Genomic DNA, 25,291 nt, shown 5'->3' with positions numbered 1-25,291 from the left:
GACGGATGTCGAACTAGCAAACATACTCAATAGCTGTATTTTTTCACTGAAGAAGCATGGTATGAAACGACACTGTCACACTTCTATTCTGTTGTAGATGATCCGTTGACACTTATGCCGCCCAAAGCCAAAGAGGAGAATCGCGGCCACAGGGCTAGGTAGAGTTAGTTGGCCCTTCATCAAGGCTCCCTACCAGACAGGTGAGATGGATAACCGTGAGGATAGTTCACTCGGTCAAAGTCCCTGCTGCAGATATCGGAAGGACGCCTGCAAGTCACCCGTTACCGTCCCTATATTATAATTTAGCATGTTAATGTACCTGTTGTAGGACGCTAACTAAACTCGGTGCAACGTGCAGGTAACCGATGACAGCCTAATCTAGCCGCTGGTGAATGCGGGGTGAGTGTGGCCCACTCATTCAGTTCTAGCTTTCTAACCTAACGCACATTGCATGCTGGGGTTTTAGAACCCCTCAAAGCTGCACCCCACAAGTCACACAGTGCGAGCAATGATTGGCAATAGAGTTGACTGATTGACGCGGTCACACACAAGCGGCAGCTCTGTCAGGGCAGGACACTCCGGCAGATTACTACCCCCGCCTCGGAGAGCTGCTTGAGATCTACAAACACACAGTTTCTCTCTTTTTATTTAATGGGACTTCTGATCGAGACTTCCCAAGTGTTTGCCTGAACATGTTAGCAAAAACTAGCTCGACGGATACATTATCATGATTTTAGTAGCGCTATGAAGAAACAAATACCGTGGCAACAGGTGCTATACAAAAAAAGGCATCGTTATTCTTGAACAATAGAAGCTATCCGCAGTCATAGGAGCAAAAAATGATTTATGCTGTTTTGATTTTTTTAGGATTGGGTGGGTCAGAAACTAGAGGACAAAGAGAGATGTGAGGAGACAGGATACAAGAGGCGGGGAGAGGGAGGTGAAATCGAGGGAAGTGGTCAGAGAAGGGAACAATGGATTTAGAATGAGAAAAAAGACAAAAAAAAGGAAGGAGCGCGGAGTCAGCAGGAAGTGGGAAAGGGGTGGAAAGCCTTGCAGAAAAGAAAAAAGTAAAGTCATCTTTGAAGGGAAAAAGCAGGCTGTCAGCAGCAGGGCCAGCTGGCGCCCATCTGTGGGAGGCAGAAAATTATTTTTCTTTTTTTTTGCTGATAAGGTGTATTATTTCGTTTACTCTTTGGATTTGGGTCCTTCGGGAAAAGGAAGGCGCCAGGGACCTTCAGTATAACTTGAGACGAACCAGACGACTAAGCAGAGCTTTTTGAAGTGTCACTGGGAAGACCAAATCACGCATATTTTCGCAGTTACATCCACTTAAACGAGCATTCGCAAAGCCAACAGGTCTTGGCGTATGCGAAATTTATTGGCTTTCTCCGTGGACTTTAGCCATGTTGTACATGGCTGAAATGTAGAAAGATAGCGCTTTGATGCAGCCAGAGCGCAATAGGTCTCGCATTTGCTCGAGTTTGAGCTATTGGTCTTTTATTTATGTTTTGTTTTTTAAAACAAATAAATAAAATGGATTGTTATTTACAATGCCAATAGCTTAAACTCGCATAAATGCGAGACCTATTGCATTGCGAATGCTTGTTAGTTTATTATGTTAAGCATTTTTATTATTGAACTTTCTGCATTATTTATTCAAACACTTCTGTTTTGAAGTAGAAAAAAATCCGACACTTACAAATTTTAGTTTGCACAGTGGCACGTTTTTAGTCATGTCAAAGAAGAGTAGATTAATACTGTTTTCCCTGCGTGCGACAGGCAGGACAATTTTCACACCTACAATTCATTTGGTTACCCGTGTCAGGTATGGTTGAGTTGAGGGTACTGTTTATCAAGTAATGAGCATGGGCGGGAGGTTTTTAAGTTTCGCCTGGGGGGTGGTGTGGTGTGGTGTGGTGTGGTGTGGTGTGGTGTGGTGTGGTGTGGTGTGGTGTGGTGTGGTGTGGTGTGGTGTGGTGTGTGTGTGTGTGTGTGTGTGTGTGTGTGTGTGTGTCTGCTCCTGGGTGGGTGTGTGTGTGACTGCTCCTGGGTGTGTGTGTGTGTGTGACTGCTCCTGGGTGTGTGTGTGACTGCTCCTGGGTGTGTGTGTGTGACTGCTCCTGGGTGTGTGTGACTGCTCCTGGGTGTGTGTGTGTGTGTGACTGCTCCAGAGTGTGCGTGTGTGTATGTGACTGCTCCAGAGTGTGTGTGTATATGTGACTGCTCCAGTGTGTGTGTGTGTGTGACTGCTCCAGTGTGTGTGTGTGTGTGTGTGTGTGTGTGTGACTGCTCCAGTGTTTGTGTGTGGGGGGCTCTGGGTGTGGCTGGCTCTGGGTGTGTGGGTCTGGGTGTGTGTGTGTGGTAATTGCCGTCTGCTGAGCTCGTCCGTAGGGTACAATAGTTCTCACATTTGCGAGATATTAAGCTATTGGCAATGTAAATGACAATGCCATTTATTTATCGGTTTTCAAAACCAACACATAAATACAAATTTTGTCATTTACAATGCCAATAGCTCTAACTTCTCCAAAGGCGAAACCGTTGCATTGTAAATGCTTGTTTTCAGAGCGCCTGTGGTGTAGATGAAATGTTGGCACTTGCCAGTGCGTGCTCTTTTTACTTTGTGCTTTATGGGGGAAGGAATGGGTTTGTACTTTCGTACACCCGTTTTATGTCCGCGTATTTGCTTGAAGCGCTGGACACCGGGTGATGGTGAAACCAGACCACAGGACACAGCAGGCTAGTGATGGCTGCATTATACAGTACAAGGGGCCAACGAGCAGTTACACCTGCAAAGAAACTGCCTATAGGGCGCAATACCAATACAGCGCATGCTATAGGTGGAGAAGGAAACTAAAACACAGCGTTTGATTTAAATGGAGAATCAGTGATTCGCACCACTGGGCTACTTGTTCACAAGTGTTAGACAGACAGGCGGTTTCGGAGCTTCCAAGAGTCCCTGTGCCAGGAGGCCACTTATTCACCCACCACAGCCCGCTCTCTAGGGCTCCTAGGCCCATAGAACCCAGGTAAACGCGAAACTCGAAATCCCAGAATTTAGTGCTGCAGGCCACAGAGATCTGATTACGTCACAGCTATTAACTTGCCCACAACAGGACTTTGAACAGTGAATCCCTGCCAATTCAACTAGAATTTAATATTGCCCAAGGCCCAATTGAGCAATATTAAACTGTGTAATGACAACAGCCATTGCTTACAGTGATTAGAAATAGAAGAACAGTTATTACGCACGGTGCGTTCAGACATCCATGCACCTGGCAGCACTCTGTGCTTTTGAAGGTGTCACAGATGACACAGGAAACACGGCCGGTGTGCCGTCTCCCTGCACCCCTTTTTTTTCTTTTTCTTCTTTTTTTGTTAACAGTTTTATATAGCGCGTACTTCACCCGAATCGGGTATCCGAGCGCTTTACATAGCACCAGTTGCATTACACGAAGACACAATCATTTTTTTAGGCACGGAGCAATTAAGTGATTTGCTCAGAATCACAGGATGTTAAGCATCATTGCAGGGGCTCAAACTCGGTTCCCCAGATTCGAGGTCGACCGCCCTAACCGTTAGGCCAACTCCTCTCCCCAATAAAACATGGCGGACTCCGTTATAAAAACTGGAGCATTCATTGGAGTACCTTACACCCACAATGACGGAGTGTTCAGTCAAAGAGGTGCTCAGCATCTGGGATTCGCAGCTGCAAGCTGAACCCTGCACAACCGTGCACACTGTCCCCACAGGTCCAGACACCCCACGGCTCACAAGTCTGCAGCACTCAAGAAGTCAAGGCACGGGGAGGGGGCACCTGAAGAAGCAAGTGACATCACCCGGTACCTGCTCACATTTCCATCTTGCGGTCGGAAGCGCAGCTGTCAAGTCCCGACGCCAGGCAACTATATTTTGTTTGGGTTGTTGCCCCCTCCACCCCCCACCCCCAATTGGGGCTCCTTCTGGGGCCAATGTTAGGAGACAAAGGCGCCCCTGTGAACTGCCTGCAGAGGCCCGGGGCCAGGAGATACAGGGCTGAGGGCACGGGCGTGTCTTAAAGTCCGCAAATCACATTAAAGACAAACAATGACGTGTAAAAAACTTCAGACGGCGAAAACAAATCAATCAGGTTTACAACTTTGTCGCAAGAGCACACAGTTAAAACAAGCGCCTGAACAGTTCCACCCAGAAAAGTTTTCTGCGCCACTTCACAGGAAGCCGTGCCACAGGAAGCCGTGCCTCCTTGCGGCTGCTCTGTGTTTACTTTATCTTTTAGAATGTATGTGCGTGGCCTCACTTTCCAGAGGGATGCAGCTCTTAGGCACAGAAACACACTGAACAAAAAGAAATAGACGTGCGGAAACAAACAGAACAAGCCGTGCCAAAGAAATGAAAGTCGCGTCAGCCACTGTTGAAGATAAACACAGTAATAAAGTGCTTAGCAGCTAATTAAGAGACACTGTCTCCCGCCACAAGTAAAAGATCCAATCCCGGTGAGTGGGGTCAAAAGCGGACAGGGTGGCAACCAGGAGGGATTAAAATGCCTCCGGTGCAATCATTACACTGTGTTTTACATAATCCATGACGACAAACGACGCGCACAAATGAAATTTGCAGATGGATTACAGATACGACTTCTGGAACGGTATTGATTCCAAGAAGGCCTCGCATGGCGAGAGCAACGCATGCGCGCTGCTAACAGCAGGCGAGACCTAAAAAGTAAACATCACTGGCAAGTATTGGGTAAGAAGAGAATATTACTACTGTCCGACAGCCTAGCATCAAAAGCTCAATAATAAACTAGTGTCTTGATTACCTAAGAATGGGTCTATAGACGTTTTGCTATAGGATTGACAGGGAAATATACTGCTTAATCCAGCAAATGTTCCCAAAAAAGACAAATGATGCCTGGAGTTGGAAAAGAGTGGGGTGGGGCATATTCGGTTTGTAATACTTGTGGCCAGGCCATGCAATCACAGGTAACTAGATAGTGCCAGGTTTACATGATTTGCTATGTAGCTTTAGGTTGAATCATCAAAATTGTTTCACATGAACACATCACAAGTAACATGGGAAGGGCAGTGCAATGGACAGGTGCACTCGCTTCCTACATCTGTACATGACCTGCAGAACACTAGTTTACAGCCAAGTTTTTATTCTTTATAAGAGGATGAGTCACTTGCCTAATATTTGCAATCACAGAGTAAACCTGCTGTAGCAATAGACGCAAATGGCTGTCAAATATATCAAATATACATCGTTCTCAGGAGCGTAACTGAAGCCTCTGTGGCGCAGGAGACCTCATTACTTAAGCGGGGCTCCATTCAGCCCAAAGCCAGTGAGTAGCTGTGTGATATGGGAAACTCAGGGGTCCCTCTTCACACTGCATGGGGGGGCATTATTTTTTGTTTTTCGAATGATCGTTCAGATATATTTTTTACCAACTGCTTTTGTTTCCATATTTACTGGGATCGTGTATTTGAAAAATAAAGTATGAAATAAAGGTTAAAAGCATATGGCTATCTGGGGTTTCCAATCTAATATTTTCTTTAGATAAGCAAAAAATGGTTAGGGGTTCTGCCCACTTAACCCTCCCGTACCTGAGCAGGAGACATCCAAGGATGAAAAAATAGCAACAAAAGGTACTGAAGGGATCAATCCTTTTTTAATTCTTAAACAAGAAACATCTAATTATCTTGTGAATTACAAAATATACATTGGGAACATATGTAGGTTAATTCGTAAGCACACATATGAGCGGACATCTAGGGAGGCACAACAATCAACAATCTATATACAAAATATCACATTTACATCATATACAAATAAACAAAACATTTACAATATCAACAAACATTTATCTGTACCCTGAATTAAAAGAATATATATACACCAATTTAGGTAAATGCCTCCTCTTAATTTGCAATGGAGTGCACAACAAAGTGGTAGTCCCAAACGCAAAGCACCAAGGGGTTAGAACATCAACCCAATCTCTAATTGTATAGGTGCATAACAGACAAAAAATCAAATCTTTTTTAAGTTGTAACAGGGGACTCCATTCAAAACAAAAGGTGTTGACGCAGTCGCGGTCGCGTTTCAGCCAGATGATGTAGGCTTCATCAGGACATGGGTACTCTAATCTTGATGGCCCTGGCCGAGCCTAGGGCCGGTATAACCGGCTAGTTCACGGAACCACCCACAGGGGTGGGGTGGGAGCCACTTTCTTAGCCCAGGTACTGAAAATAATACCTTATATATATATATAATGTGTCCGCTCGGATAAGGGTGGATTCCAAAAGCGCGTGGCTTAAATCACACGGTCTTCCTGCCTAAAATCTTAGGGTGACACGAACAAACAGTGTTCACCTCGGCGTTAATCATTCCACCGGGAATATTTTCTTTAGCCAACATTATTTGAAAATTTTAAATTCCTACAAAGAGTGATCATGGTTGTTGCATCGAAAAAGTCTGGGTCCACCTCATCAGGTGTGGAAAGTTAATGATGTTCTACGTATTTGCATTCTCGTACCTCAAGTTTTATTTCCCATATTCATTCTACATGAAAACCTACAAGTACTGGAATGCAAAGAGAAAAAAACATTGGCAAAGCCAGTAAGCCTGGCCTTGGCTGAAGGGAAGTACTTTGAGCATGGATGTGTTCCTTGTGAAAGGGAAGACTGCCATCACTCACAGTGAAATTGGTTAATTGCTGAAATTGGCTGTCCCACTGCCCCATGCTGGTTGCCTTGTAGCGAAGTAAAAGGTCGCTGACACAATAAACCAATAAATGAAGAGGCTGATTGAAAGCCCTTATAAGTAAGTATATTATACATGATAATTTAGTAAAATCGAAAGATCTTGACTAACAGGAAACAAGAACTTTAATGCAAATCATAACAGTTAATCAGCCAGACATCGGTTATAACCACCCACATCAAACACAGACGGCGGATAGTTTTATGGTTATACAATGGTTGGATTCTAAACTCACTTTATGGATCAAATACTGGGAGGATATGAGCAAGGCATTAAACAATGAGACTGACAGCCCATCAAGTCAGCCAAAGAGGATAAGCACCCATATGAAGGCTGTGCCAAGTAAAAAGGGTGACAGGCGAAGATAGCCCTTACCAACTGGAGTACCTGCACAATTAGAAGGTCCATAGTCGGTAATATCACATAGAAATCAAAAACAAAAGCTCCTCTCCCACTGGTTGAGAGACATTGGTATGCCTCACTACGCACTCTTGAAGAAATCTTCATTAGTACTAATTATCTACTTGTCCCTATAGCACCCAGTCTAAGCCCAACTAGATTTTCAGACTCAGTTTTCAGAATGATTATTCAAATGACAATTCATTTCTTTGAAGAATCACAAAGGCCATTTAAGGGGATACATGATCCAACCTATAGTTAAGAGTTGTCTGCTTTGCAGCTAGTTGGTTATTCTAAAACCTGTCGGTGAAGTTCATAGGAGGAGAGGCTAGAATACATTTGGAATGTCCCATCCACATAGATGTGGTGGTTAAAGCGATCCAGGAACTTAATTGAGATCAGGCCTGTAACCGGGATGAGGTGATACAAGAAATACATGGTTGAGGACAAAGGGAAAAGACAGTGATGAAGAGAAAGGTGATGGCGTTTGAGATTTACTGGTGAAGCATTTCAGACAGCTGTGGAGAGAAAAGAGCGTAACAGTTTAACAAAGAGATTGAAGAGGAAAGGAAGTGTTTGAGACTAGGCCTCGGCATAATTCAGTTTAGGTGTACTTTACCATGCCTACATGGTTGGTGCAAAATGTAACATGCCAAATTTAATGGCAACATTTTGTACTTAAGATGAAAAAACAAAACAAGTAATTTCCTTCATGTGAGTCAGTGTTTAGAATTTCAAGCTGCCAGAGAAGTCACTATAAGTGCTCATTTAAAGCTTGAAGTCAAGCCAGGTTCCAGGAAACCTAGAATGTCCCCCTCTGTCACTCAGTGTGCACGGATTAAAAGAATGGGTAGTGCTCTGGCGGGCTCTGGGGGAGGACCCCGGAAACTGGTTAACGTGCTCTATGTCATAAAGCACCTGGGACAGGACTCCACAGGCCCTCTGACTGGGCCCAGAGTCAGGGCCCTGGTGGTGGGAGCTCCCAGCCATAGCTTGGTTCGATTGCCCACAGTAGCACTTGGACGCTGGGCAGGCCCAAGAAAGTTTCTCCTGCTTGCCTGGGATAAAAAGATGTGATCAGGCCCAGAGGTGGAAGCCCCCAGCCCTGGACTCCCTTCTCCTGCTCGCCTTGTTGCAAAGTACCCAGGACGGAGTTCGGCAGGCACTGCAAGATCTCACCTGCTTGACCAGGTTCAGAAGCTCTGATTGGGCCCGGAGTCTGAGAAGCAGCTGCCTTTAAGGTGGGAGGCCAAGCGGCTCTGATCCCGGGCCCATTGGGACTCAAAGTGCCAGAGATGGGTCCCGCAGGTCATGCAAGGCCTCCATTGCTTGGCAGGTGTAAGAAGCTCTGACCAGGCCCTGCGTCAGAGCTCTAGCTAGCTCAATGGTGGAAGCGCGGTGACATGGGCTCTATTCCATGGCCAGCTGTGTTACTTATAGCATGGTATGGGGACCCACCCCTGCTTGCTCGTGATCAGAAGCTCTGACTGGGCCTCAGGTCAGAGCTGCGGCATGCCTTTGGGTGAAAGACTGGCCCAGAGTTATGTTACCTCACCCACTGTCTCTTAAAATTAGCACAATACCCGGACCAACAGGCCCAGAAAGGCCTCACTTGTTTGCCTGGGATAAGAAACTTCGACTGGGCCGCCTGTCGGAGCTCTGGCTGGCCCGGAGGTGGAAGCCCCTGACTCATGGCTCGCTCCTATGGCCCGCCAAGTGCCCAGGACAGGGTCCTATAGGCCGCCCGGGGAGGTATGACATGCTTGTCTAGGATCACAGCTCTGACCGAGCACCAGGTAAGAGCTCCATGAGGCCCCCATGCTTCATGCCACAGACATCTGATCCCATTCCATGCATTCCTATGGTGCGCCTAGATGCCAAGACTGCATCAGACTGCCCAGACAGTGCACCAGGAGGTCAGGGGCATTTTCTACAACAGCCTCCTTTGTCACTTAGTGTGCACAGATTGTAGGAAAGGGGGTAGATATGCCCCAAGGACAGGGGGACCCCCCTTGTTGTCTGGTCGTACTCACCCAGGGCCTGAGTCTGTAGCTGCTTTCAAACCTTGTACGATGGGCCTTTTCTCTGAGACTTGCTTCCCAGAGAGCAGGCAGGGATAGGAAGCTAACATCCCGGTGCAGGGAAGCCTGCTAGGGGCAGGTTTAGCCAGCACTATACTCCGATTGATTGGGCACACTATGTCCATTTAGAGATGTACTGCTTGACAAGCCTCAGCTGTTTCCAGCAAACAGCTTCCATCCTGCCAAAACTGTCCAGCAGGATGGAGGCTGCTATAGCAGGGTCTGTTATTTGAGAAAGCCAGTCAGCATAGTGAAGGCCAAGCTGCCTGGCAGCTTGTGAAGTGGTCTGTCCAGACCCATTCAGGCAAGCAGGGGCTCCCAAAACAGTCTCCCAAAGCAGGCTCCCTAGGGCTGTGAAGGTCAGGTTCACGTGTGCATGTGGTTCCTCCTCCTGACCAGGAGGTACGGCAATCTTGTTGATCCTGCCAGTTGAATAAGCTGGTCTCAAAGATTAAGCCATAAACTTGTAAGTACACATGGCCGGTACAGTGGAACTGCAAATGGCTCATTAAATCAGTTATAGTTCCTTTGATCACTCTGTTACTTTGATAATTGTGGTAATTCTAGAGTTAATACACGCCGACGAGTGCCGACCTCCCGGGATGCGTGCATGTATCAGGCCAATACCAATCCAGGCTCGCCTAGCCGCTTTGGTGACTTTAGATAATCCATGACAGCAATGATACGTACAGATGCCTGGCCTATGAACTTTCAATGGTACTTTCTGGGCCTTCCATGGTAACTGTGGGCAACAGGGCATCGTGGTTCGAATCCAGAAAGGGAGCCAGGGAAACAGCTACCTTCATCCAAGGAAGACAGCGGGTACACAGATTACCTACTCCCAACTCAGGGAAGTAGTGACGAAAACAAACAATACAGGACCCTTTTGAGGCCCTGTAACTGGAAGGAGTACACCTTAAATCCAGTAATGAGGATCCCTTCAAGGACAAGTCTTGTGTCAGAGGCACTGTAAATTCAACACCAATAGTGTATATTGAAGTCGCTGCAGTTAAAAGCTCATAGTTGGATCTTGCAATCGAGCAGGCGGTCCACTAGAAGGCGACCCAAACCAACCCCTGCCTCTTGGTGTCCTCTTGACGCTCGTGACTGAGTGTACTGGGAGTCCGAAGAATTTACTTTGAAAAAATTAGTGTGTTCACAGCAGGCCGGTTGCCTTGTTACTTCATCCAGGAATAATGAAATTGGACTCCGGTTCCATTTAAGTGATTTTCAGAACTTGGGCCATGATTAAAAAGGACAGCTGGGGGCTTTCAAATATGCAGCTTGCGGTGAAATTCTTGGACCGGTGCAAGACAATCATAGCAAGAGCATTTGGCAAGAATATTTGCATTAATCAAGAATGGAAGTTGGAGGTTTAAAGATGACCAGATACAGTTGTAGTTCCGACCATAAACGATGGAGACTAGCAATACAGTGGCGTAATTCCAATGACCTGCTTAGCAGCTTCTGGTAAACCAAAGTCTTTGGTTTCCTGCGGCATATGGTTGCAAAGCTGAAACTTAAAAGAATTGACAGGAATGGAGCCTGTGGCTAAATTGGACTCAACACAGGAAACCTCACCTAGTCTGCACATGGAAAGGATTGAAAGGTTGATAGGTCTTTCTCAGTTCTGTGGGAAGTGGTGCATGGTCGGTCTTAGTTGGTGGAATGACTTGTCTGCTTAATTTTGATAACGAATGTGGCTCTTCCATGCTAACTAGTTACGGGACCCCCAGCGGTTGGTGTTCAACTTCTTAGAGGAACAAGTGATGTTCAGCCATACGAGATCAAGCAATAATAGGTCTGTGATGCCCCTAGATAGCTGGGACTGCTTGTGTGGTACACTGAATGGTTCATAGTGCGTCTACCATTTTTCAACAGGTGCAAGGAACCTGCTGAACCCAGTTTATGATAGGAATCGCAATTATTTTCCCTGAACGAGGAATTCTAAGTAAGTGTGAGTCATAAGCTTGCTTTGATTAAGTCCCTGCCCTTGTACACACCTGCTGTCACTACTACTGATTGGATGGTTTAGTGAGGTCCTTGGCGTGGCCCCAGCAAGGGTCGGCAAAGGCTTCCGTAGGTGAACCTGCGAAAGGATCATTAACAGCTGAAAAGCCAGAATACCAGACAGTGGCAGCCTAAATGCTCGGGAACCAAAGGCACAGTGCCCAGCCCTTCCCTTATTTGTCTTGGCAGACAGGGCAGTCCGTGGTTCCTGGGTGCTTGGGTGAGGACCGTGCATGCGAGGGACTGGGGTGAAGAATTCCTCTGGCCCTTTAAGAAGGGTACGATGTGAGAGATAGCCCACCTGAGAAGGGGAACCCATGCTCATCCAGCATTAACCTGGGGGTAACCAAATTGTAGTGACTCCCTGTGCTGGGACCTCATAAAGGCTCTGCTAAGAGGCCCTCTCAAGCTGGATTCCATTCTCTGAGTGTTTTGAGTTATTGAGGAGTGGCCTTGGATTGTACGCTGCAGCCCTGGGTCACTTAAACATCAATTGCCCTGAGGATCCTCCCATGGTGTCGTTGTGACTGTCACAGGGAGCTCTGCTCCCTTCGTCCTCCCAAGGTCAGACCCTAGATCGCCCATCGCAGGGTCTTCCCACCCAGTCTCACTGCACAGGTATGCTGATGGGGGGCCTGGCATTCCCCGGAATGGCGGGGTGGGTGTGAGCATGGTCCACCCAGGGCCTGAAAATCCCAGGGGTCTACCTTTGTGCTGCCCATGGCTGTCTGTGGTGTCCCATGGCTGCCTGCATGCACCAACTTGGTAATCATTTGCTTTTTAAGATAAAACTGGGGTCTCAAGCGCCAACTATCTTAAGGGAAACTTAGAAGAAACCAAGCTGCAGAGTTACCCTCACGATAGTTGGCACTCGAGACCCTAGTTTTATCTTGTACGGCGAATGATTACAGGTCTTGGGGTCAACTCGATCTCAACCTATTCTCAAACATTAAAGGGGTAAAAAGCTCAAGTTGCTGGTGTGGAGTGGAGTATCAAATGCGGGTGGCCTAGTGGGCCACTTTTGATCAGCCAAACCGGGGATGCAGGATGAACCAAACACTGGGTTAAGGGGCCCGATGCTCATATGACCCCAGAAAAGGCGTTCATTATATGGATATCAGTGGCCATTGAAGTCAGAATCCCCTAAGGAGATTAACAACTCACCTATCAAATCAACTATCCCTGAAAACAGATGGTGCTGGAGTGTCAGGCCCATACCCGGCTGTCGCCAATGCAGAGAGCTGTAGTGTTAAGCCAAGATGAGTAGGAGGGAAGATGCAGTGCACATGGAAGCCCAGGACAAGTTACTGGGTGGAGCTTCCATAGGTGCAGATTATGGTGATAGTAGCAAATATTCAAACAAGAACTTTGAAGGCCACAGTGGATAAAGGTTCATTTAAAACAACAGTTAAACATAGTTCAGTTGGTATTAAAGAGAGAGCCTAGCACCGTTTGGAAGAAAGGAGTGATGTCCTTCATTGCCCTTAGCCCAGCAAAAGGGAGTCCGATTCAGATCTCCGAGTCCGGAGTGGTGGAGATGGGTGCCCTAGCAGAATCCAGTGTGGTAACACAAATGATCCTGAAGAAGCCGGCAGATTCCCCGGGGACAGTTCTGTTTTCTTTGTGATGGGCAAAGAAGCCCTGGAATAGGTTCACACAGGAGACTGTCTCGAGCTTTGGAAAGCCTTGTGGTTTTGGAGGCATCTGGTAAGCTCTTGCAGGTTCTTGAAAATCTGGAGGAAATGGTGTAAATCTTGTGCTGGGCTGTACCCATATCCACAGCCAATCTCCAAGGTGTACAACCTCTGGTATGTTGGAACATTATAGGTAAGGAAAGTTGACAAGTCAGATCCATACCTTCAGGATACGGATTAGCTCTAAGGGCTGTGTCAGTCTGGTTAGGGTGCAAGGGGGGGATAGACACGCCGCAGCTTGATGTGGTGACACCTTCAAGGGCAGTGACTCTGGGCACAAGTCACGCCCTTCCTGTTTATTATTCTAGTTCTGGTCACCTCTCCTTGTGCCCCCATCCTGGAGCAAGGGACTGGTGTTCTGCCTTGGCCGGCGCTAACCAGCCGACTTAGAACTGGTGCCAACCATAGGAATCAGACTCTTAATTAAAACAAAGCACTGAGAAGGCCCAAGGCTAGTGTGAATGCAATGTGATTTCTGCCTAGTGCTGTGTATATCAAAGTGAGGAAATTCAATGAAGTACGAGTAAACAGCGGGAGTAACTATAATGGCCTTAAGGATTCCCACTTTCCCTACCAAATATCTAACAAACCCACAACCAAGGGAACAAACAGGCTTAGCAGAATCAGTAGGGATAGACCTGTTAACTTAGACACTAGTCTAGTACTGTGAAGAGACATGCAAGTTAGAGGATAAGTGGAAGGCCTCTGGCTTGCCTGTGAAATAGCAATATACTTGTCATTTTTTTCGCTTACCCAGTGAGACGAGCCCTGTGAAGTTCTTGCTTCTGGCTTTAGATGCCGGCTGTGTACTGGGTAAGACCCGCTCCGGGGACAGTAGAAGGTGGGAAGTTTGACTAGGGCGGTACACCTGTCAAACTATAATGCAGGTGTCCTAAGGCGATCTCAAGGAGGACAGAAACCTTCAGCAGAACAGAAGGGCAAGGTTTAACTGTAAAAACAGAGCCTCATGATCCTTCTGACTTTTATTTAAAAGCAAGAGGTGTCAGAAAAGTTATCGCAGCAATAACTGGCTTGTGGTGGCCAAGCGTTCACCGCAACATTGCTTTTTGATCCTTCGATGTCAGCTTTTCCTATCATAGTGAAGCAGAATTCACCAAGTGTTGGATTGCTCAACCATTAATAGGAAATGTGAGCTGTGCTTAGACCATCATGAGACAGGTTAGTTTTACACTACTGATAATGTGTTGTTGCAATAGTAATCCTGCGCAGTGCGAGAGGAACCTCAAGTTCAGGCATTTTGTGGGGGTGCTTGCTTGAAAAAGCCAGTGGAGTGGAGCTGCCATCTGTGAGGCTTAAACTGAAGGCCTCCAAGTCAGAATCCCACCTAAACCGTAAAAATACTGCAATGGTGCTGAGCCTCTATTGGCATGGGATAGCTGAATTCTGGGCCTGTATGTAGAGTAAGGACAGAAAGGTGCTGCCTCCATCTCCCTTTGGGTACCACACATTTGTGAGGCAGCTGGTGCTAAATCACTTGTAGATTACCTGATTCTGGGTCAGGGCTTTCGTGAGTAGCAGAGCAGCTACACTGCTGTGAGTTATTGAAAGTCATTCTCTGAGCAAACATTTTGTTCCTGTTCGAGTGCCAGTGTCACCCTGCAGCCTCTGGGTGCAGGCCCTGTGGACAGCGGCCTCCACCGCATGCATACGGCACGGGGCCTCCCCCTTCCATCCTGCACCACCAGGAACTGGGATGGGGGCATGATCCCTCACAGGTCAGGAAGGTGACCAGAAGGCTAGAGCGGGAACCAGTGAAGTTATCTGGAAAGAAGAAGACAGTCGGAGGCTCGAAGAAGGAGCATCCTGAATACAGGCCTCATTGTTGGTTGCCACCTGCGTACTCTAGTGACCAGGTTGACATGAGACATCAGGTCAGCAGGCTTACAGATCAGCTGATGGCTGGTCAGCCGGCCAAATGATCAATCGGTGGCTGGCCAACCCAAACACCAGCAGTCTGCCTGATGCAGCTAAGTCTGTCTTATGTCTCTCTCCAAGTTCCGTAAGCCCACACTTTGTGGAGGTCTAGGAGTCAAGGAAAATTGGCTTTGCAGGCAGAAACAAGATAAGAGGGGGGTTGGCTTGGAACTTAACCCTCGTTAGCACCCCAGACTCTGGCACCAGGAAGGTGGATGACATCAACCCCAGGCACCCTTAGCCGATGAACTAGGGTATGAGTACCTACCCAGGGTATGGTGGCTGCAGGCTGAGAAGGACTCTTGTGCCCCTCTGTGGTATGGAGCGTAGATGGGACCCAAAATGAAGGCCCAGCCACCAGGCAGATCCCAGAGCAGATGCTTTGGACCGGGGAGGAGTCTGGGGCTCCTGTGGACTGAGTAACTCCTGTAATCCCCAGTGAAAGGCCTTTACCTTTGAGGCCCAGTCTCCACAGTCCAAGGCCATTTTCCCTACCCATGTCAGGGTGGGTATTGAACCGGGAAGCGTCTGGGGCTCCTGTGGTCTTAACAGATAACATAATCCCTCTGTGGGAGGACCAGTCCCTGAGGGCCAGTGGTGCTAGCAAGCGGGTACAGCCTGCCAAGGACAAGGTGGCACCCCACCAGTAAGGGTTTGGTAGGTTTCAAGATGTCCACCAGTAAACTTGTCAGCTTTGTGTTAACAAAAACACCATCATTGATGCTTCATTCTCAAGGTCGATCCACCAAATGGACGAGTTTCGCTGTGCCAACTCAATGAACCACGTCACCAGCATGGCTTTATAACATTTTGTATTTCCTAGGCCTAGTTGAGACACTGGAAAGACCCCTACTACCCCTTCCACAGACCATAATTATGTCTAATTCACAGTCTCATATTTTGAGAATTGAAACATTTTCACTTCTAATTATTCACAACTATATCTGTTACTCATTTATCTGATTCTGCTAACGGACATAGGCAGAGCTGATAGGTCTTTTTAAACATTTATATCCCCTGTTGTGGAATATGCCTGGATGGAAAGGCAGAAGAGTCTGACAGGTATTCAAATACTGGTCGGGTGGCATTCTGTGTGAAGCGCAGGATTCTAGCTCACATGTTTTAGGCTACACCCTTAATTATGATGGCCATGGTGTTGTGTAGTTTACACTTTCCAGTCGGAACTGTGCGTTTGGTAGGCAACATAAAAGTCAGGATAGTGCCAGACTGATTCAGAGCACCCCCTTAGTATATGTTGTTCTATAGACTAGATAGCTGATAGTGCCACCATCAGCAACCCTAAATCTAGACAGGTAGCAAATATATTGGCAGCCACAGATCAGGACAACCCGGACTCCCCCCAGGAATCATGGTAACAGATCTAGAATCCCTTTTCTCAGTCACTCATGCTCGCTCTGAGAAACATACAATGAATACACAGAGGGTCATTTTCAATATTTATTGACCCATCGTGATTCTTGTATAGAATATATATATATATATATATATATATAGAATATATATATATATATATATATATATATAATGCAATGAACATTAGATGGAAGTAGATAAAAGTGATTAGCAGTATGAAGACAGTGGTCAGAATAAATAGTTCCACCATGTTGCTAAAACAAGTATATATGCAAGCATATAAGAACTGTGTACAGTGTATTCCTACTATGCATTCCCTAACCAAGTTGTCTAGGGTGTGTGTGTGTTTTGCCAAGAATCCCCAAATGGATGATCCCAATCCCATTAATTGTAGGGAAAGTATGTAGGTCCCCGTTTTGGTCACAGATTGGACATCCCTCCTCGTAGAGGGATCAGCAAGCAGCTGAGCTGAGGTTTCAGCATGTATTGACCTCACAATGACAGCAAGTGATCCCCTGCCCCAACCCAGAAATGCTGGTTTATTTATAACAAATATCCTCTTTGCTCCCAAGCCAGAAAGTTACTTAGGCCCCCATTGTTTATGATCTATTGATAGCTGTGTCACCTGATGGACGAATAATAAACAATCTCATTTGCACGATGTATGTTCAGGCCTTGTGCGAGATGGTCAAAGCGTTTTTTTCATGGAAACTAATCCTGCACGGTCATGCACGTATAGGAGTGTGAAAGAGAAGGCAACCTAGGAAACAAGTGCATGTTAAAATGGCAGCGTTTCTCCCCGGGCCCAACTGAGCCACGTGACAGTGCCACTTGGAAAGGATGTCTAGTTACCCTTCTTTGGCCACTGCCCTTTAAGAGAACCCCCATCTTCTACATCCCACTTAAAAGTACTGCTGCTGGCAGAAGGAGGCAGTGACATTTATTTAAACATTACAAAATTCTAATCACATCAAAACGTTTTGATTTTCTTTCTAAGAGGCCACAGAAGTGGTGCATACTGGACAAGATCTCAGGACTCCCACACTGTTCCTCCCTTGTTGGCTCCTGCATGCAATGCACCACCAATACTGGTGGGGGCTGTGATCCAGAAGCCCACAGAAGAATTAGAAGTTGCAACCACTGCCCCAGAAACAAAAGAAGTTAACAGATCCCTGTTGGAGACAGCAGAAGCTGCCAGATCATTCTCTGGATCACTGGAGGGAAAGGAAAAGTCCTATAAGAGGTTAGACCTGCAAAAGAATCATCACTAGGGTCTGCAATCACACAAAGTAAGAGTGTGGTTCATCAGCACTTGGGATCCAGGACAACAAGAATAAGGTGCAGGATGGCGGAGTGGTTTCCCATTAATCCACAAAGCCAGAATAAGCTAACGCAGCCCAAAAGCACAGTATTACAGTAGACCATAGCTCAGCAGCAGGTAAAGCTGTGGATCTGGTGAGTATTGTTCCCAGAAGAATCAGAAGTAATGCTGACATCTACCGAAGTTACATAAGAACAGATAAGCGCATAATAACATATTGCTAGAAACCCCCAGACAAAAGAAAGATATGCAAGTAAGTTGGACAGAAAATGATCATATATAAAAAATAACCAGACACTGTACGATTAAATAAAATAAGTGCAAACTCCAGAGCACAATGACAAACCAATAGAGCTAAAGGGTAAACCATGTTTTATCTTAATGTTTGGCTGGACTACACTAAGAAGCATAACACAAAACCCACTTATGACTTTCTCTCTTGGGGTTCCATCAACTGGTTAATGCACCTTTGCACTACACAGGAGATATTCAGGTTCCTATAATTGGTCAGGATAAGAATAAAAATATTCATCGCTATTGCTATTGGATCACCTCAGCCATAGACAAGGCCACCATTCTCATGTCTTCGTATACCTACCATGCTACTCTGTCTACCCTATGGCTATAACTAAACAACAGTGCAAGGTCCTGTAATGTGAATGGTGAAAACAATTAGGATTCCAACTCCTGAATAATCCATCTCAAAATGATTAAAATTTATAAGAAATTGATCATGGAGGTCAAAGCCTCTTTTTTACTCATTTTGTATTCTGGCTGCCAATAATTAATGTATTGTATTGTATTGTAGCAAACTTGTATAGCGCAACCTGTCACCACCGAGGGCATCCTGGCGCTTTGACCCATAATCCAGCGGAAACAGCAACTCAACCCATCCTGGGAAAGAGATGGGTTTTCAGAGCCTTTCTGAAGGCCAGAAGATCTTCAAGGCTTCTCAAGGATATTGGCAGAGAGTTCCAAAGTTTGGCCGCCGCTACTCTGAACGAGCGGCCACCCATTCTCACTCTCTGGAAGCGCGGAACTATCAGTAGTCTGGACGTCGAGGAGCGTAAGGCTCGAGGTGGACAATACCAGGCGAACATTCGTCGCAGAGGAATAGGGCCCAGGCCATGAATAGCCCTGAACACCATACAAGCTGCTTTATACCGAACCCGCAGATGGACCGGCAGCCAATGGAGTTCTTGCAGCGCTGTCGTAGAAGAACTATGATAAGGGCGAGAAAGGGCAAGTTTAGCAGCGATGTTCTGCACCCTTTGCAGCTTGCTCAGAAGTGTTACCGGGGCCTCCAGAAGCAGTGCGTTGCAATAGTCAAGTCGACTTAGGATGGTACAACGCACTACTTCTGGCCTGGCCTGCTCCGGGAGAAGGGGTAAGACCTTACGCAGCATACGGATAAGCATCATACATGTAGAAGTGGTCTTGTTTACATGTAGATCTAGCTGCAGGTTGGGCCCAAAGATAACGCCCAAGTTGCGCGCAGATTGTGCGGCTGACACCGTCTCAGAAAAGGACGGAGGCCAAAAATCGGCCGGCAAGTCGCGAGGAACTCGATCTGTAGAGCAGTGTAAAACCTCCGTCTTGGTACCGTTGAACTGTAGTGAGTTCAGACGGAGCCATTCTGCTGTCGCCTGCATACACCGGTGGAAAGTCTCCAATGTGACTGCATCCTGACCCTCCTGCGAAAAGACCAGCTGGGTATCATCCGCATAGTTGAATGCGGAGATACCAAAGGATTTAATGATCTGGACTAGAGGGCGGAGGTAGATATTAAAAAGTATTGGGCTGATGGCAGAGCCCTGGGGAACACCTTGTCCCACTCTCCGCTCCTCTGAACTGAAGGGGGGTAACGAGACCCTTTGCTGACGGCAGTCCAAATAGGAGATTAACCAATCCCTAGCTCTGTCTGTAACCCCGCATTCTTCCAGCCTAGAGATCAAGGTGGGATGGCTGACCGTGTCGAACGCGGCCGACATGTCGAGCAGCATTAATCTTATGAGGTCTTTAAGATCATCAAGACCCTGGTCTAACCCAAACCAGGGTGCCGGAGTGCAGATTGTCTGACTGCAATCTTGTCTACATTCTTTGAGGTGGTACGGATATTCAGCAATACTGGTTGCACATATGGTACACTTTATCTTCCACGGGTGGCATCGCATTCATCACACAGGACCGTTTGGCTATATTACAAACCAAGTCTGACAGTGTGGTTCACTTCACGCATAGGCGTAAATGGTTTGCAACCTCACTTGCTATTTTAAAATTTGCATCCTGCTCCACTGGAGGAAACACATGGTTCCCTCCCATGATGAATGGTTGGCCGAGTTGGAGAAAGTGGTTACCTGTGAGTATTGTTATTTACAAAATTAATGACAAGATAGTTTTTCTTCAATCAGATAGATAAACCTTTCCTTAGGCCCTCAACCGAAAACGCACTGCCCTGAATATGCTTCTTGATGTTGGTTCCCCAACTTGCTGATAATCTTCAATTCTGCTTTGACTAAGCAATTCATGAGTGAGATCCCATTCTACATATACACATATCTGCATGTTCTCCCATAATATTTGCTCTCTTTTGTTTGACATTATGTGATATTAGTGGAACCTAATGGAGTGTCGGGGTTGTACTTTGAGGGTTGTTTGCTGTATGTGGCTTTGCCCTTTAATTGAAGTTTGATCTTTTGTACAAGTGATGGTTTCTTTTTAATAATTTGTACAGTTTTATGTAGCATGAACAGCCAATAGCACTGAAGCGCTTTACATGAGTACCAGTTATATTACACAACATCAGATTCATTATTTTATAGGTGCAGCTATGCCTATTAGGCGTTGTGACCTTCACAAATGTGGTTTCTTAAATCTCTTTCCTGGAGATCCATAAGAAGATTGTTCCTTTGTGATTCTGTTTATATTCTCATGTGTTCTAAAATTAAAGAATTGATGTCCAAAACAAATATAGAAGAGCTCTACAACTACCTCTCAGAGTTTTCCCATGACAATATGTTATACATATGCAATTATTTGGAAGTTGCTGCTTCTCTATCCATAGGCCAAATTCCTTCTACCTGAAGTCTGCTCACATTCTGCCACTTCTGAAAACACCTTTGGCCAGCCCCAAAGTCATCAGCAATTTTAGTCCTGTCTCTTCTCTTCTTTTTCCAGCCAAAATTATTGAAAATCAATTGAATAGTCAACTATCAAGATCCATTTTATGTAAAGTGCCCAATGCGAGAGCATTCAAGTTTCTCAACTCCCAAAGAACTTTAATATTACAGAAAACGCCGCAGATGCTTGCAAGATCCTTCTGTAATACAGGTCAGGCCAGTGCTATTTTATGCTGATGAGATGTGAAGGGAGTGTTTCCTCATTTGCATAGTGCCCATGCCATATTAAGGAGGAGGCAGAAAAGGTAAAGAAGCAGTCAGGAGGCACATTCTGCTCTTTCTGAGAGATTCAAGGCATGAGGGTGGAATCTCTTCCCACTTTAATCCCGAGGCTGCGTCTGCTGCCTCAGTGAAAGGCGGGCCAGCAGCTGTAAGCAGCTGGTCTGTCTTTCACTAATGTGTAGTTAGCAGTGCAGGGGCAGATTTGTAACTGTACTGGGAACACATTGCTAGGATATGGCGCATTGCCAACACCCAGTGTACATATTTAAAGTTTCACAGTAGCACAGACTGAGACAGTGTGCCATATCTTTATTATGGTTACTAGAATCTAACAACTTTCTCAAATCCTGCCAGGCTGGATTTTGACCCCTGCATGGAACTGACGAAGTGCTACATTTGACAGAGGGAATACTGGAGACTCATTCTGGGTAAAGGTGGCAGAGCAGCACTTATCTTGTTAGATTCTAGCGCTGTTTTCGACACTGTATTCAATCCAATTTTTAATAAGTGTCTTTTTAAATTGGGTATCTGTTAGATCTGGGGGTCTCTAGTTGGCAGAGGTAAGTACCTTAGACCAAGTAGAGACCCTTGCTTCTAGTCAGGGTGAAGGAATAACCCTCTGAGATAACCCCAGCTCACCCTCTAGGTAGCATGGCACGAGCAGTCTAGGCTAAACAGAGGCAATGTGGATAATATTTGCACTTAACACAACAATAATCCCCAATCCAGCACAAACTGAGACCACACAGGTAAGTATATTTTATAAAAATATATATCTTTATCTAGTTTCAGCAGGTAAATAAAGCATTTGCACGATAATCACTTTTTCAAGAATAGATTGCGCTTAATCTTAATGGTTGCAGTTAATCTTTAAGGTTGTCCTTAATTTCAGGAAGTTCGTATATCAAAAAAACATAGTCTCAAGTCTCTAGTCCTTCAGTATCAAAAACGAGTAATACTGATTTACTTTATAGTAGTTCTAAAAATGAGCAAGGAAAACAATGCTGATGCCAAAATGGGCCACAGGAAGCAGCCCCTACCGCTGGGAATCCTAAGCGCTACAAGCGCGTCTCACCAGAGGCTGGGGGGACTCCTTTTCCCTCCCCCGGCACTTCTCCTGCCTCAGGTGTACCTCGCTGGCAGGCGCTCACTCGCGCTTGGGCCCGGCCGGTCTCAGCAGGCTCTCCGCCCGCTCTCAATGCTTCGGGGAGCGGCGGGGAGCAGAGACGGCAGGCCGGGGGCTCGAGCACTTCTCTAGATCCCTCGGCGAGGTCAGGTCAGTCTTCCCCGGTCCCGGCGGTGATCACGGCAATTCCTTGACTTCCGCAGCAGCTCCTCCCAAGCCAGCCAATCGCGTCGCGGCTCCTGCGACGAGCCCCTCCTGACGCGAGGCCGCCAACCAATGGCAGCGCGGCCTCGTTGATGACGCTACGCTCCACGGGCCAATCCCGTCGCGGCGTTAGTGAGGGGGCTCGGCTCCCTCAGCCAATTGGAGCGCGGCGGCTTCGTTCCTCGCCTCTGCAGCTCCTGAACACCGAGGCAAGTTGCAGGGGGTGTTCCTGGCCCCGGGCCGCGATGGTGATTTGGCGGCAAAGGGTTTTTGAGGGCGCAGGTCACGAATAGACCCCCCTCTCGGCCTCACCACCACTTTGGAGCGGATTTCACGAGGGGAGGCGCCACAAGCCTCCGACCCTCGCTGGGAATGTGCCGATGAGCACACCGATCCCTTCCTCACGCTCTGCAGTCGAGTACCACACGTCCCAGGTCACCACAGCACGATCTTGCAGCTGCTTTTGGCAAAGCTGTAGGAACCTTTAACCCTGGGTTCCCAACAGGAGGCCAGCTCTTCTCAGGCCCTTGGAGATTCAAGTTGCAGACACAGCACACAGCAAAGTCTTGGCAGTTTCAAGTAGGCAGGGTCACAGCACACAGCAAAGTCCCTGTCTCCTCCTCAGCTTTCAGTTGCACGGCAGAACAGGTCAGCCCTTAGAGCACACAGCAAGGCAATCTTCCTTTAGTTCCCCAGCAGTCCTTCCAGCAGAGGTTCCTTCTTGATTGTAGAATCTTGGAATCCAATCTTCTGTAGTCAGGGGTCCTTCCCATATACCCCTCAAAGTCTTTGAAGTCCTTTGAAGTCTTTGTGCAAGTCTGCCCTGAGCCCGGTCTAAACCAGTTCTGGGGGTTGCGGAGCGCTGGGTGTTTCTGGTTTTCTTCTTCCTGTCAGCTTCAGGGTCAGAGGTGTCAGTTGGCCGGCAGGAGAGGGAGCCAGCATGGTGGTCAGGCAGGCACAGCCCGGCACTATCAGGCGCTTCCTCCTCCCACCTCCCTGGCAGCAGATGCGGCCTTTCACCCACGGGCTGACTCCGACCCCCTCCTCCGAGGGCTATGCAGCCCCTGTCACACCCAGACCAGACAGGCATTCCACAAACCCAGGCACACAGAAAGGTTTAGACAAGAGAACAGCCACTTTCTAAAAGTGCTATTCTCCATCACAGGATTTAAAAACAACCTTCACTAAAAGATGCGTTATTAAATTCTGAGTTCAGGGATATCTTTCACTTATGTCCCATCTTGTTCCTATGGGAAGATAGGCTGGTATCCCATGGGACCAGCCTCCTCCATGTTACTCGATGGAGCAAGATAGCCTTACAGCAGTGAGCACATAAAATGGCTGCTGCCCACTACCAGAGCATGTGACCTGCACTAGTACATGCTCTACCTTATCCATACACTGCACCCTGCCCAGGGGGGTACCTTGAGCCTTCCATAGGGGCGACTGATGTGCACAGACAGGGAAGGGTTAGGCCCAGCCAGTGGGGACACTGGCCAGGAGGACATGGCGCTGGCAGGCCTGAGTCACCATTTTAGGGCTACTCATGTGGGTGGCGCAATCTGCGCTGCAGGCCCACTAGTAGCATCTGTCATCACCAGCCCTGGCACACACAGTGCACTTTACTAGGGACTTCATGGTGATACAAATATGCCAATCAGGTATAGTCAATCAATATGATAATTTACAGAGGGAGCACTTACACTCTGACACTGATCAGCAGTGGCAGAGTGTCCAAAGCATCTAAACCAGCAAAAACGAAATCCAGCACAGCATCAAAAACACATGAGTCAGAGGCAAAAAGATGGGGGAAGAACCACGCCAAAGGTGTCAGGTCTAACAGTATCCATATGCCGACCCATTCCTCTACCTTTTGCCTGCATCATGTCCTTTCTTAGTGATGGGATCAGTCTGTCCATCTCCATCCTTATTCTATCTCCAAGTTTGCAACATTACAGGGTTTCCTCAGGGTTCCTCACTCCGCTCCATTACTTTGAATGTCTACAATATGCACCTTGTGCAGCTCATTGCCCCCTTTAGCTTCTCATTCATGTCCCCTGCCGACGACACCCAGATCACTGTCACAGTGGCATCTCATCGAAAATCAGAGTTTGCCTGAGCAATGGTGGCCGCTGGTCGAAAAGCAACACCCTAGAACTTAACTGAGCTACTGATCCTTGGTACCTCTCCCTCCATCTGCATAGTTGTCCATTCTAAAACAGACAAAAAAAACTAGGAGTTCCAATTGTTTGTGATCTTCAGTTTTGCTATCAAATCAACGAAGAAACTACCTCCTGCCTTTTATGGGAAACATCCTTTACAACGCAACTTTTACCACGCAGTGCCTTTACGACGCAACTTTTACAACGCAAACCATTACAACGCATTGCGCTGGGGGGCGCTCTAGGATAGGGAATGTGTTTAATGTACTATCCAACACCTTCCCTACTATCCACGGGGACTGGAGTTGGAATAGTAAATTAAACAATTCACTATCCAGCGCCTAAAAGCACTATGCGTTGTAATGGTATGCGTTGTAAAAACAGCGTTGTAAAAGCATGCGATGTAAAAGCATGCGTTGTAATGTCATACATCCGCTTTTTATATATGTATCCTCAGGAAAAGTATTCCTGTTCTACCTCTGAATTGTTTATTTCACATTAACTATTGCAATTTTCTCCGTTGCCGTCTGCCAAAATGCTCTTTGTACAAACTTCAGTTTAACCAGGACAAAGCTGCTAGGCCTCTGCTCAGCCTTCAGATCCATTACTCTATCTCATCCTACTCACTTCATCTACACAGGCGCCCAGTGTCTAATGCATCATCTTCAAAGCACTCGTCCCTGACTAAATGATGACCTCCTTACATTCACGGAGATTTATAGGGTACTTTCCAAAAATTACAGTAATGCTACTTCGATCACCCTCAGTCAATCTACGCATTCCAACTATCTACAAATCTTGTGTGCCTGGTGATTCTCCACTCAT

At 46.8% G+C, this 25,291-nt stretch overlaps 1 protein-coding gene and 2 pseudogenes across 2 annotated transcripts in view; 2 read left to right on the top strand and 1 right to left on the bottom strand.

Moving 5' to 3' along the window:
• DMGDH (dimethylglycine dehydrogenase) overlaps positions 1–25,291 on the bottom strand; it is a 635,937-nt gene that overhangs the window by 450,344 nt on the left and 160,302 nt on the right. The window lies entirely within an intron of this gene.
• On the top strand, positions 9,649–11,345 carry LOC144820691 (18S ribosomal RNA; annotated as a pseudogene).
• Positions 13,064–14,533, top strand: LOC144820813 (28S ribosomal RNA; annotated as a pseudogene).

Source organism: Lissotriton helveticus, chromosome 2_1, assembly GCF_964261635.1.
Source record: "Lissotriton helveticus chromosome 2_1, aLisHel1.1, whole genome shotgun sequence".
In the NCBI taxonomy this organism is placed as follows: domain Eukaryota; kingdom Metazoa; phylum Chordata; class Amphibia; order Caudata; family Salamandridae; genus Lissotriton; species Lissotriton helveticus.
This window is presented reverse-complemented; position numbering and strand designations above follow the sequence as displayed.